Here is a 13694-nt window from a genome sequence, read left to right as displayed (position 1 = left end):
GAAGTTGTAGTTGAAGCAGTAACGTGAAGAAAAAAAATTAAAATACCTATGGTTCTGACTTCTGAATTATCAATATTGGTAGGCCTCATAATATTATATTAAATCTAATACATTTTTGCAATTATCATGCATTTGAGTCAAATTTATTTTAAGTTCAAAGTTACGAATAATATGTGATGCATGACTTGATTTAACGATTGAATCACGCTCCTCGTGACTATAGTTGTGAGTATGTATTTTATTTCATTTTCATCTTAAATATGAATTGTTCGAAATACAATCATTCAAGCTGAACGATAAAGAATATTTTTATCTGTTCTTCGTCGATATTTCCCTTTGCCAGTTGGTATTTTGTAACGATTTTTCGTAGTCATGGGCGATTAATGTGCACTGACGTAAACGAAATTGTCAACTGAATTTATGACACTTCACACACCCTCAGACACGTACATTCTATCTCCTAGAGTCCTAGAACTTATTTGATTGACGATTTTGACAAACAATTTTTATCAAAATACATATATTATATTGTATTTTATTTGTTCGCGCCATGTGAAATAACATATAGGTACATAATAATATTATCTTACCTCAAGTCGTATACCGATTTGTAAAGTCTTGGCGCAATAAATCCAAATATTGTATTACTGACACTAATATTCCAAATGTAATATTAATGTATTATTCATACATCGAACCAACTATGAATATAGGTGTGAATAATCGTACCAATAGAATATCATTTATCTGCTACATTATCCGACAGCATGAACGATTATTTTTGCCACAGCTATATGGCAAAGGAATAGCGTTCAAAAATGAATATTAAAAAAAAAAAGGTTGCAGTGGTATTATGTTTACACGGCTGTATAATATATATACCATTAGAGAGTAAAGCATATATACAGAGTGAGATTTTTTTCATAAGTAAACACGCGCACCAGCTCGAGATACGGTGGTAATTTTAAAGAATATTTCTTGATGAGAATTTTGAGACACATAAAATTCTATAGAAAATTGTTTTTTGTATTTTTATATTTTGAGCAGTTAAAATTCGTTACTCATTTAAATTACAACATACTTTACTAAAACGGTTTTTATTACATTTTTTGGAATGTTTACGTGTAAAACATTAAACTATTAAGAATAGTTATTCAGACACAACAATGTTCAAAATTTCGTTGAGAAGAGAATGGACTGAGGTCGGTGATAGCCTCCAAATTTTGGTGCATTACTCCATTCGTTTAAAATGCAAACACTATTCACAGGAAACTACATTAAATATTTTGAACGAAAAAAAATATCATGATAGGTAAAAACGGTTGGGAGGGAGTGCTTAAAATAATACTATAAATAAAAAATTAATTAATTTTACAATATATTTTTTATTATTGATGTACAATAATAAATCTATTTTCAGTTTTCTATTGGACTTATCAAAATCATTTAACACCGATAACATATTATCTATGTTATTTGCAATGCTAATATGAACCATAAACTACTAAATTTAATTTTTAGCAATGTCGATCTCATCCATGTTTTCATCCCTCGCATCAATATATCACCTTTCAAAGCATTTTTTATAACCATCATTTCTGATTTTATGTACCTCTTTACAAGCATTGAATAAATCATAAAAGTTATTAATCACACGTCTCTTTTCAGAATAACCTAGAAGATATTTTTTAAGCAGATTGAATACAATTGATCACTAACCATAATTACAATTAAGTACAAATAACAATAAATAAATTAAGTGAGTGTACCTGTCATATAAATTATAGTATTTAAACTAAAATGTCATACTTTCATTCAAATTTACTTTCAGAAAGTGGTCTACAGACTGTGTATTGCAAAATTACTGGTAAAAATAATTGTTCCACCTACTCACAATAATTATAACAGTATATCAAGTATTGGATAAAAATAATGACATTTTCAATAAATTTTGTTTTTGAAATTTTCGGCTCCTTAATCACGGGTATAATTGCGACGGATGTATAAATATTAGACACTTAAAAGATCTTTACTATTTTAGGTTTATAATAACACAATAATAACATGATGATGGTACTATATTATTCAAAAACAGACCCTTTTCATGTTCATTTAGCATAATGCATAATATTATACATATTAATAATAATGAGAATCACCAATTGAATGCTAGGATATTAAAGCTGTTGCTTATTTGTATTGTTCGTCTTTATTATCATACGAAACATTACAAAAACAATATCATATGAATGTTTGAATTTTATAAAAATGTGAGTATTGGCCATTCAGCCATTCAGCAATAATGTTATTGACCTATCATTTATATTAGCCACGTATGTATAAGAAACTAAAAAAAAAATGTTGTAGTATTTCTATAGTAAAATTATTAAATGTACCAACTTTTTTAAAATTAACCTTGTACCTAGGTACCTAATATCATTCAAATTGTATTATTATTTATGTATATTATTTAATGATATTTGAACAATAATATTTATTTCATAATTATTTATGATATTTAATAATATTATAGTGGGTATTTAAGACGCTGTGGTTTTGTCCAAATGGTTCGGTCACAACTACGTTTACCTGGGAGAAAGTCGAAGTATAACAAGTATTGCGGGCAGTATACGCGTTTTTCCCGGGCACTCCCGAGGTTTGTCAGATTTCGACTTTTGCCCTTAATATAAGGTAATACTAATGAGTTCAAGATTTTCTTACAATATTTAAAAACACTACCTACCGCCTGATTGGAAAATCAAATACCTAACTACAGTTATATTTTATTATTTTATCACGTGGTTCATATTTTTTACGACACTGAGCATATTTTATTTTATTTTTTAAATCACCATGATGATGCGTACCCGGTACCCTACGTATGACAGTTTCAAATATAGTCTATTCACCGGTGTCGAATTGACTTTGATGGGTACTTTCACGTGCGGTGGTGTGAAAATTTTCAAAAACACATTAAACACACAGAAACGCAGTCGAATACACCACAACTGCGTTTAATCCATGTGCATGCACAGGCACAGGTGAATTATTGGATTTCTGTGAATACCTGTCACCATTGGGAACGTGGTCGGTATACCCCGGGATTATGTAATTTAAAGTGCATGTACATATGTATAATATACTTTGTATAATATCATCCCCGAAACGAATAATGACAACCTGTGATTTACGGCCGATGATAATATAGCGAACGTAAACAAATCCGACGAGTGACGTTATATTATATAATATTTTGCTTTTCGCATTTGCGGAGATTCGGTGGAATCCAATCATCATCATGTAAGTGTGATATTTCGTCAATCGATTTGATGGACACTATGATTATGGAAGCATCGCTGAAATTATATTGATTGATTCAAATTGAGAATTGTATCATTGGCGTATACATTCCAGGCGTGTGTAACGTATAATAGACAATAGTATACCAATGTATACAGCTTAGGGTGGTGTCCCGCCAGGATTTACCCATTTCGATATCTCCTGAGATAGTAAATATATCATAAATCTGTTTTTTTTTATTACACTCACAGAGACAAGGACTACACATTTTTTTTTTTGATTTAATTATACTGTTTGGTAAAAAAGTTATTTTTTTATTTTTGAAACAATTGGAAACAGCCATTTAATAGAGTTTATTTTTAATAATTTTTTTAGATTATAGGTAAAATTGCAAGAAACCGGTTTTTGTCAGGGCGGCGAGTCCCCCTCTACGGCTAATGGGTATATCCTCACGGGACACTATAAATATATCATGCATAGGGTATTTAGGTATTTTTTTTAATTTGTTTATTAATTTAATTCTTTGACATTGATACATTTCTGCACTCGTAATTCGGTTAAGTGTTGATAATATCTTATACGGTTAAGGGCCGTTCTTGCAATGTCCAATAAAGTGTCGGTTAACGCCAACCAACTGATAACAGATTTTATTACTGGCAGAATTCTACCGGGTGAGTGTCGGTTAACTTTAACCGGACATTGTAAGAATGCCCGTTAATTGGTTGAATTTGATTTGATTGTAACCAGCATTTGTTTTGTAAAATACACCTAAAATATCTATATAAATAGCTCAAATCAAAATATTATGAACAATTTTATCGTTTACAGAAAATACTAATACAAACATTTGGGGAAAATTTTGAGTATCAACGATATCATTCGTTATATTGAGTTACACCAAAAAAACAAAATCAATTTTATCAATAACTGGTTTTGCGTAAACATTCCGTTTTGCTTTAATTTTTTAAGCTTTTGTTGCTATTGGTGCAACTTTGCACACCATATTTTCAAAAACCGTTTATTATAAAATGTGTTAATAATGGAATAAGGTTTCTTATTATGTCGATACTGTGTTTTTGTTTTTCATGTTAAGAAATACATTTTTAGTTTTATTTATTTCAACAGAATAATGTCCCTCACTGAACATGCCCGTGTGAGTTAAGTGTTAACCAACAGTGTTTTTGTTAAAATATTACAAATCTCAATAAAATATATTGAGGTTTTGGTCACATGGACGTCTAGTAGTTTACCGGTGTGGTAGTGACCCTTATGAAAATGAACTGAGGTTAGAGTTACCTGTATACTCACTATAATAATAATAATTCTATTTTTATTGGCCGAGCCGACCGGCGTTTTCTGCCGCGGCGTATTACGCCCGTCGTGTATATCTGCTCCGATTTCAACCAATGCATTTTTAATTCGACGGAAACGCTGCGGAAAAACGTTGCGGAATACGCGGCATTCGAAACGCGGTGGAATATCTAAACGCACCTATAGTATACGATATATATATATATACATTATTAATGATGAAATTAGCCATAAATCGGAGTTGTCGACTTGTTTACGAGTTGATCGGTCCGACTCGAAATTTTGTTGACAATCTGTAATTCGCTTTAGTTCTATGATAATTTTTTTTACGCGCGTGCCGCGTATACATTTAATTTATTACCTATTTATAAGCTCCGAGGGCCTCTGTCAGAATGTCTGAATGTATACCTATATCGTCGCTGATACTGCAACAACACGTATCTCAGTTTTTGTGATTTTACAGTAGAGCCATAAATACGTTGTGTTATTATTACACAGTGTTCGATACAATATTATGCTGCGTTATGCACTTTTTTTTTATTTACAGTCTAACCAGTTGTCTAAGCGAAAAAGTCTCAAATAAAATATTTCCGTACGGTGTTTATCTACAGTTATCAACAAAAAAAAACTCATTTTGTCATTTTCTTTTCGATCATCGTGCTCAAAAAGCGTAACTTGAATCAATATCGTACGAAAATAATTAGTTATAATTACATGATACGTAGCTACAAAATTGCTATGCAATAGCTTTACCGCGGCAGTCCCCGATTGCTTCATGACTTTTTTTTTTTGTTTTTCCTGATTATTTTAAAAAGTACCGAGAACTTCTTTTCACCGCTCAAAAGTATAAACTAGATCCAAGTCGCTATCAGAAATCACAACTCAAAGTGGAAAATCAAAAGCATTTTTTCTGCAACTTTTCAGGTACACAAAAAATAAATAAAATTGTTTAATAAAAACACACACACACACACATACATCATTGCAAAATCAATACATATTCGTCAGCGAAAATATATTTTCCGTTTAACTGCTGTATCCATCTAAATTCTATGACAACAATTCAGAGTAAAAATGATGATGTATCTCGGTACTCGATGGTATAATTATATGACTAGTCATTGCTTGAAGGATATGTAACACATGTGTATGATGATCCCGTTAATAAATGTCAGCGTTTTTCACGACTGAATCAGATTTAATTAATCACCGTCAAAGGTCATAATATAATCTGAATTCAGCTATATTTTCAAAGTAATCATAATCTAATTACAATCTCTTTACTCCCAAGTGCACGCATTATAATATAATATTATTATTATAATGTTAAGCAAATCTATTCATTCAATTATATAGAATAACAATGTTAATAAACGTAATGACTATATCTAGTATTTCAATTTCAATCTAGCTTCGAATTTCTAATAAGAGAAAAATTATATTCTTGATGAATTCGATTGAACATTTCTTTTTGAACGAACTTCTGAACTTAAAATCATTTAAAACAATAACAGCTTTGTACTAGATATCAATATAATTATAATATTAGTCATATTTTTAACAATTCTAATTATATTTCATCAAATATGACAGTTGATAATCTAAAGTAAAATTATTTGTTGTATTATAATATTATTTAATTATTATATTGTATTATATGTATTATATTCATCATGTACATCGCACACAATTCGCCTTACTTTTAAGTTGCTCTATGAGTAATCGTTACTGTTTTTTTTCAGATTATAAATTATTTAACATTAATATATTCATAATGTATTATGTAGGTAATATGTAAATTGTATATTGTAACCTACTAGAAATATCAACCATGACTTAAATTAAATTGTATAACTAATGACAGAAATAACCATTTTATTATTGAATGAAGAAAAATGAATTCGAAACAATTCCCGACTTAACATTTTACTGTTTTCCTTACATTTATCACCATCATCATAACTCTTGATTTATGGTTTCAACTAAACATTTTTATTTCAATTTTTCAAAATTAAATTTGTGTACGTTAGTTTTTTTTAAGTCGTAGTTTTTAAAACCACTGTATAATTTACTTTACTTAATAACTGAGTAAAAAAATTAATTAAAGGCGACATTGCAAACCTATTGCATTGTCAATCTTGACAGCCTTTGCAATTTTAAAACCTTTGTCATATTAAAATATTTCAAAATTAATCTTCTATTCAATGCTTCTTATTTTAAGTTTTGGTTTGAAGATTATAAATACGGGTAAAGTTGTACAGAAATAACCTAATGTTTTAAGGGAAATTATGTATATTTTAATGGCAAATAAAACGAAATTTAAAGGCTATAACTAATCAAAAAGTTATTTATCTCAATTTATTTCTAATCAGCAGCTTCGCACTTTTATGGACAAACATTTCGTAAATTTATATTAAAAAATTTAAATTAGAATAACATACACTACGTGGCTTAATATCTAAATGTAATAAACGCTCATTAAATTTTAAATCATAAAATATGAATATCAGGTTTCTTGCAAATAAAAAATGCAGAATTACTAAACTGCGTAATTTTATTTTATAATGCAACACTATAGTTAATTTAAAAAATTGATACTTCCTAAACACGCTTTTTAATCATTAGTCATTGTAAAAATTATAATTTAAAAAACTTTTGAATAAATTACGTTTATCATTAAAAGTACCTATGTTAGTGAAATAATAATAGCCTGATGTGCGAGTGAAGAAGTAATATCTCTTCTTTGAGCTTAACTCAAATTACTATAATATTCAAACTGTATGGCCTTCATTATTTTCATAGTAATCCACGTTCTCGTGTTCACGTTGTGTTATATGATATGAATACAGGTTGATGGTGACTTCATGAGATTACGGCACTAGCTTATAGCATCGTGACCACTAAATCCAAACTGTAAAAAAATAAAAACCTCTTATGTGTGAATTTAATTTAATAGAAATATGTACATTGGTTAGAGAAAACCATATATGCAACCGATTAACTTGTTCAAATAACTCAATAGCATTTTCCTAAACACAGTTAAAAATATTGCAATTCACAGCACTACTACAGCTGCTCTATTTTTTTTTAATTCCACATTTTATACCTATGTAATTTGTAAAACAATATAAATAATAATGGTTCGTTTTTTCGACAGTACCTTTTTTACATTATCAGTATGTAAATATAAATTTGCGTACATCCTTGTAATGAAATAAATGCATTGTCATTTGTAGTACCGAAAAAAATATTGTATACTAATTTTAAAACATTTTCGAAATAATTTATGTAACGGCGCTGAAATAAAAAGGTTTTTTTTCAGTAACTTAATGGGTAAACTTATTAGGCGATGAGAGGCGGGTGTGGGAGTATTTGGCGTGATGGGGAGGATCAGTGAGGTTGAAGCGATTTGTCAAAAGAAGTAGCCCTATGCTCTGTGTGTGTATTGTATACATATAAAACATATATACAATACACTTATATATGTGTTCATAATAAATGAACAAAACTATGTTGAAATTTTAACTAATTAATCACAGAGGTGCCCTCGGATGGTTTATATCATTTTTCTTCTTGATTTAATGAATAGAAGTAATGTTGGTGTACATATTTTTTTTAAAGTTAATATAAGCAATATATTTATATTTTGTTTTCAATTCACTCGAAGCATATCTAATTGGACCGTTTCATGATTTATATTCTTTCTGCAAAAAACTAACTTATTCGTCTATGTTTTTTTTTTTTTTTTTTATTGGATAACCCGCGGCAACATAGGGTGTTACATGTAATAACATGTAGGCCATTGGGTGTGGGGAGGGAACTGTAGGTTTTTTTTAGATTGGGTAGGTTGGTACACGTGTGTGGTCTATGTTTTATACTGATAGTTGTAACAATATAATATATAATTTACTTTTCGACGAATTTGTCTTCAAGTTTCGAAATGCATTTCGTTTTTAGCTGAGACTACACGATATGTATATCGAAAATAACGAATGAAATGTTAACAATAATAGGTAATAATTTAACAAAAACATAGGCCATTTTTAAAACGGTCCAATGCATGTATGAAATCACATAATCAGATTAGTTTCCCATGGTGCTTCGGTACACAAACTACAGGATACGATATAGTGTAAAATCTATTCAGAGTCGAAATAAATTGTAAATATCTAACATGTTCCACGTGATTTCAAGGGGACAAAGACCACACAAACGAGTGACAATAAACCTTCATAATATGAAAAATAAATGTGCCAACGTAGAATGTATGATTGTACGTATTTTATATGTCTTAAAAAACGAATTAGTCGAAAATACACATCAATATTACCATTGTGGAATAGTATATTATATTGTATCGATATCGCATACTGTCAATAATAATTGTCTACGGTGAGAAACGATTTTCACTCAAACGTATAATCATGCGCGAATAATACGTCATAATATTTTTTATTCAAATCGGTGAAACATTAAATCCATCAGTGTTAATCACGATTTAAAATCTACGTATTGCACCCATATAATAATGTGTTAATGATCTATAAGAATTGAAAACGGTAAACCTCGGCCAAACAGACGCGTCTGTATAGTTTCGATTTTAAGAGTATGATATTTTATGAGTTTTTAATGACTCGAATGATGTTTACACTGATTCGAAACAATCATCATTGAATAAAACCAATACATCGCCGTCGCAACATCCGAAATAATTTGACGCGCTCGAGAAAATAAATGATAAAAACTAATATTATATCATTATATGCGTAGTGGGTTGAAAACAAAGTATAGCTCAGCGCTGTTAAAATGGTAGAATTAAGTCGTCCAGAGAGGCCAATACACGACCGCCGTTATTAATATTGGTCTGCCGCCGCTGTCGTATCCATATAATAATATCAAATGGTGTGCGGGCGTCTTGTGTATGCAATTTCGCTATTAGCGTTTGACTATTTAAAACAACAGTTTTTTTTTACTCGTTACCCTAAAACGGCAAAAAAATTAACATATTAGCAACGTTTCAGTTTCACACGTGTGCAGGAAAATTATTGATTTTATGTTCGGTCCACACACGCCATAAACGCACTGTTTCTAACGTGCGGAAAAACAAACGGGCCTTAAAAATTATCCGTTTTTTTTTTTATAGTAACGATTTATAGAGACACTTATAATGTTATTTTTAAGGCTGGATCAACACGTGTTTTTTTCATGTTACCTGTAATATCATTAACAACGGTAGTTTTTCGGAATGTCAGTCGTCGACTTAGAATGTTTGCGAAAATAATAAAACGAGAATAAATGTCCATAACAACGAATCTTCGATGGTGTTTATAGCATTATAATATGACACACAGTCGCCAAATGGGATTTACATAATATTATTATTATACGCATCGTTTTAAAAGATCGAACACGGCATTAATATTTACGTGTACAAATACACAGTGTCTCGCCGAGATATCCCCGCAAAAAACTTAAATTCATCACTATTTTTTATATTATTATATTATATTATTATTATATTTTCTTTGAGTTCTTCCATCGTGTTTAAAAAAGATTGGCAAGTGGATTCCGTTCTGCTGTACATTAAGTGTCGTGTGAGTCACTGTAATGGGTGTGTTGAATTTGAATTCAATGATATAAAACCATTGTATTCCAAAAAAACGATTCTGAACGAATACGGTCTGTCAGCCTATGTCTACCACTAAGAACATTAAAATATTTTAAGATAATATTGTTGCTATTAAAGTAATTCATTTAACTATTATAGTAGGTTGAATTAATTTTTGCCAAAACCATTACATTTAAAAATGTTATCGTGTATGTACAACATAATAGATGTGCTTTAAAAGTATCAAGTATAGTGTATACACGAAAAATATTTTTAAATTACAACAACATAACTAAAATGTATTCTTTGAAATGTTTTAAATTTTCAATCTTTGTAGTAAAAATTGAACATTTTATAAATTTTAATTACAGAATATTTTGTACAATTTCGGAATTTTTATGAATTTTGTCGAAATTCAAATGCTTATAAAAAAATACTGCCTAGAAATACGAGTCTTTAATAATTTTCAACTGCCAAACAAACACCACTATATAAGTACTCTATGGAAATCATAATATTGGACAAGAAGTTAATTAGTGTAATGCTTAAACTAATAAAAAAAAACAAATTATAAAGAAAATTGCATACCATAACGTTTTTTCTTGGCATGATAAATTAAACAATTTTAAATTTGATACTCAACTTAATAAATTAATTATATATTTAGTTAAAATAATATTATACTCAATCTTATACATTTTGTAATAACTTAATTTAAAATATAATTTTTCCCTAATTGATTACTATGAAAACCCATCATTTTTACCAACAAGTAAACTTATTCCAAAACCATTGTGGGTCACATCGAGCAATTAATACCAATTAACTTTCTCCTTTAATAAATACATCTGTTGTGTGAATTTCAACTATATAATATGATAATATAGACTTGAAGACCTTAATTCCAAATTCCAATGTTCTCGCAATGAAACTCTAACTATAGTGTGATAAACAAAGAAATAATATTAAATTGTATTGGCGGAGGAAAAATGATGATACAATCCCAGCCCTTTGATAGTCCTCTAGTAATGTATGCTCGAGTGAGTATTGATTTTCTATTATCTGGATATTTTGTGAATTAATGCAAATATTTTCATGAATAAAACACAAATAATCGTGAAATGATGCAATTTTCTGTGTATTGGACTTATGTCCACGGCTCATTGGCCTGAATTCGTAATATTCTTTGATATTTTAATTTTACGATATTCTGCTAGAGTATAACTTACAAATATATTATTTTTTTAGAAGTTATCATAATTACATCAATCATAACACATTGTGAATATAATGAAAACTAAAAATTAAGAATTATTTTACTACACCAGTCTTGTGTAAAATACAAAAATACCAAAAATGTATCATCAAGCCCAATGCTTCCCTACACTAAAATACTCTAACTATTTTCAAATACATACATATTTAGGAGCCATCCACTTTTATTGTAAATTGATAATTAGATTATTTTACTTTATAACTATGAAACACCTGATTCCCACACCTCAGTGAGTAGTTTTTGGGTTACCTACCAAATAAACTTTATGCACCTACTAAATATAATAGTCGTTTATAATGTGATGTACAAAATATTAAACCAATTTAATATTTAGTCTAGTACAACATCATACTGAGACACTATTTATAAATTATAAAATTACATTAATTACTATAATCTTCAAATCATCATGGCTGTCTCCCTATCTACTGAACCTAGTATTGTAGACTAATCCTTATCCGCGATTCAAGGACTTAAACTTAAGACTCAAAGCTTAATAATCAGAAAATAATACTGTTTAAAATTACGATTTGTGTACATATTATCATCTCCTTAACAATTTTATAATTTAAAAAAATAAAAATATGTTTGTACAGCCACAGTAAATTTCTTTAATTGCATAAAAATCCAAGCATTAGAAATTATGGTCCTTATTAAGTATACCTTTAAATTCCAAACATAATTTGAATAAATGTATTATTAATTGAGGGTAAACATGTTTGATGAATCACTCTGTATATAACATAATACTATGCTCAATTAATAATTGTTAGTGTACGTTCAGACACAATTCTTTTAAGTTGAATAGAACACATTTATTCAGAAATAAATAATGGTATTGATGAAAAATAATAATGCGTAAACTATAATATTAAATATTATGAAAATAATATTATTTTATCTTTGATATACCTATTTATTAGTTGTTATTATTCAGTGAGGCTATTAAAAAACACTTTTATAGTATGTGTAACATTATAGTATTACATTTACAGCGTATACTATTGTTTGTTCCACTAAATAAAATATTATGTAATATTTTAAATAGGATGCAGTGTGTGCATATACAGAGTGTAACAGAAAGACCTGACAAATAAAAATAAAAATTGATACTAGTTAAACGTATTACAACAATTCTAAAAATAATATGGATGATAAATAATTTAAGAAATATCCTTAGTCAGATTATTCCCAAAAAGAATATTATGATAAAAGTGATTACGTTTCAAATTAATTTACTTCCAAAAAATATTGATTTTTATAAAAATTGTAAGAAATAAGCTACTTGACTTAAATAAACGTTTTTAACATAAAAATTTGTTTAAAAATAAGATTTACAAATTGGGTGTTTTGATTTTACTTTTTATTTTCAAAATTAAAAAAGCAGAAAAGCGGAAGTCACTGCTGTACAGTAGGTTACAAGTGGGCCACTGTAATGGATGGTGTTATATTTGAATTCAATGGTATAAAATCATTGTATGCTTACCTATAATATTACTAAATATATTTTAAGATATTATTGTGGTTAAAGTAATTTGTTTTACTATAAGCATTAGTACAACAGCAAATTTATTTTTGCCATAAATATTAAATTTAAAAATGCCATTGTGTGTATTATATATAATAATATACCTACTCTAAAAGTTTCATATACCCACAAAAAATATTTTTTAATTACAGAAATATAACAAAAATCGTTATTTTTGATTTCAAAATCTAATTTCGTCCAAATTTGAACTTTGTGATGTCTGTAAAAAATAACTGTGTTTATATATTTTTAGATTTTTTGGTTACAGTATTAACTATTTATAATAGTTGATAACCCTAGGCTTGTTTTAGTTTGTCAATTCTTAGCTATAAAAGTTGAACATTTAATACATTTTTAGTTACTACCTAAGTAATTTATAAATTTTCAATTTGAGAAATTTTGTCCATATTTGATCTTTCCATACTTTCAATACTCCTATTATAACTACTTATTAGTGACCTTATATTAAATTTTCATATCTAAGGTATAAAAAACATTTTTAATGAATATCTGACTACAAAATAATTTGCAAATTGTCAAGGTTATGATGAATTTTGTAAAAATTTTCGCTTTAAATGTCAATTTTTCAACTACTATTATATAAACTTGTGAGGAACTTAGTATTAAATTACCAATCTTTTTGACCAAAAGAATAACATTTTAACGACATT

The 13694-nt window shown here is 28.4% G+C and overlaps 1 protein-coding gene across 6 annotated transcripts in view; it reads left to right on the top strand.

Annotated features, from left to right (window-relative positions):
* Window positions 1-13694, top strand: part of LOC132946434 (uncharacterized) — a 120964-nt gene that overhangs the window by 73582 nt on the left and 33688 nt on the right. Inside the window, exon 1 of one of the 6 annotated variants that reach the window (XM_061016437.1) lies at window positions 5275-5535. The exons of the other annotated variants lie outside the window; for them this stretch is intronic. The gene's annotated coding sequence lies outside the window, so the exon portion shown is untranslated. Of the gene's footprint in view, window positions 1-5274; window positions 5536-13694 lie in introns of those variants that run through there. 6 annotated transcript variants of the gene reach the window in all.

Source organism: Metopolophium dirhodum, chromosome 6 (genome assembly GCF_019925205.1).
Source record: "Metopolophium dirhodum isolate CAU chromosome 6, ASM1992520v1, whole genome shotgun sequence".
Taxonomy (NCBI): Eukaryota; Metazoa; Arthropoda; class Insecta; order Hemiptera; family Aphididae; genus Metopolophium; species Metopolophium dirhodum.
This window is presented reverse-complemented; position numbering and strand designations above follow the sequence as displayed.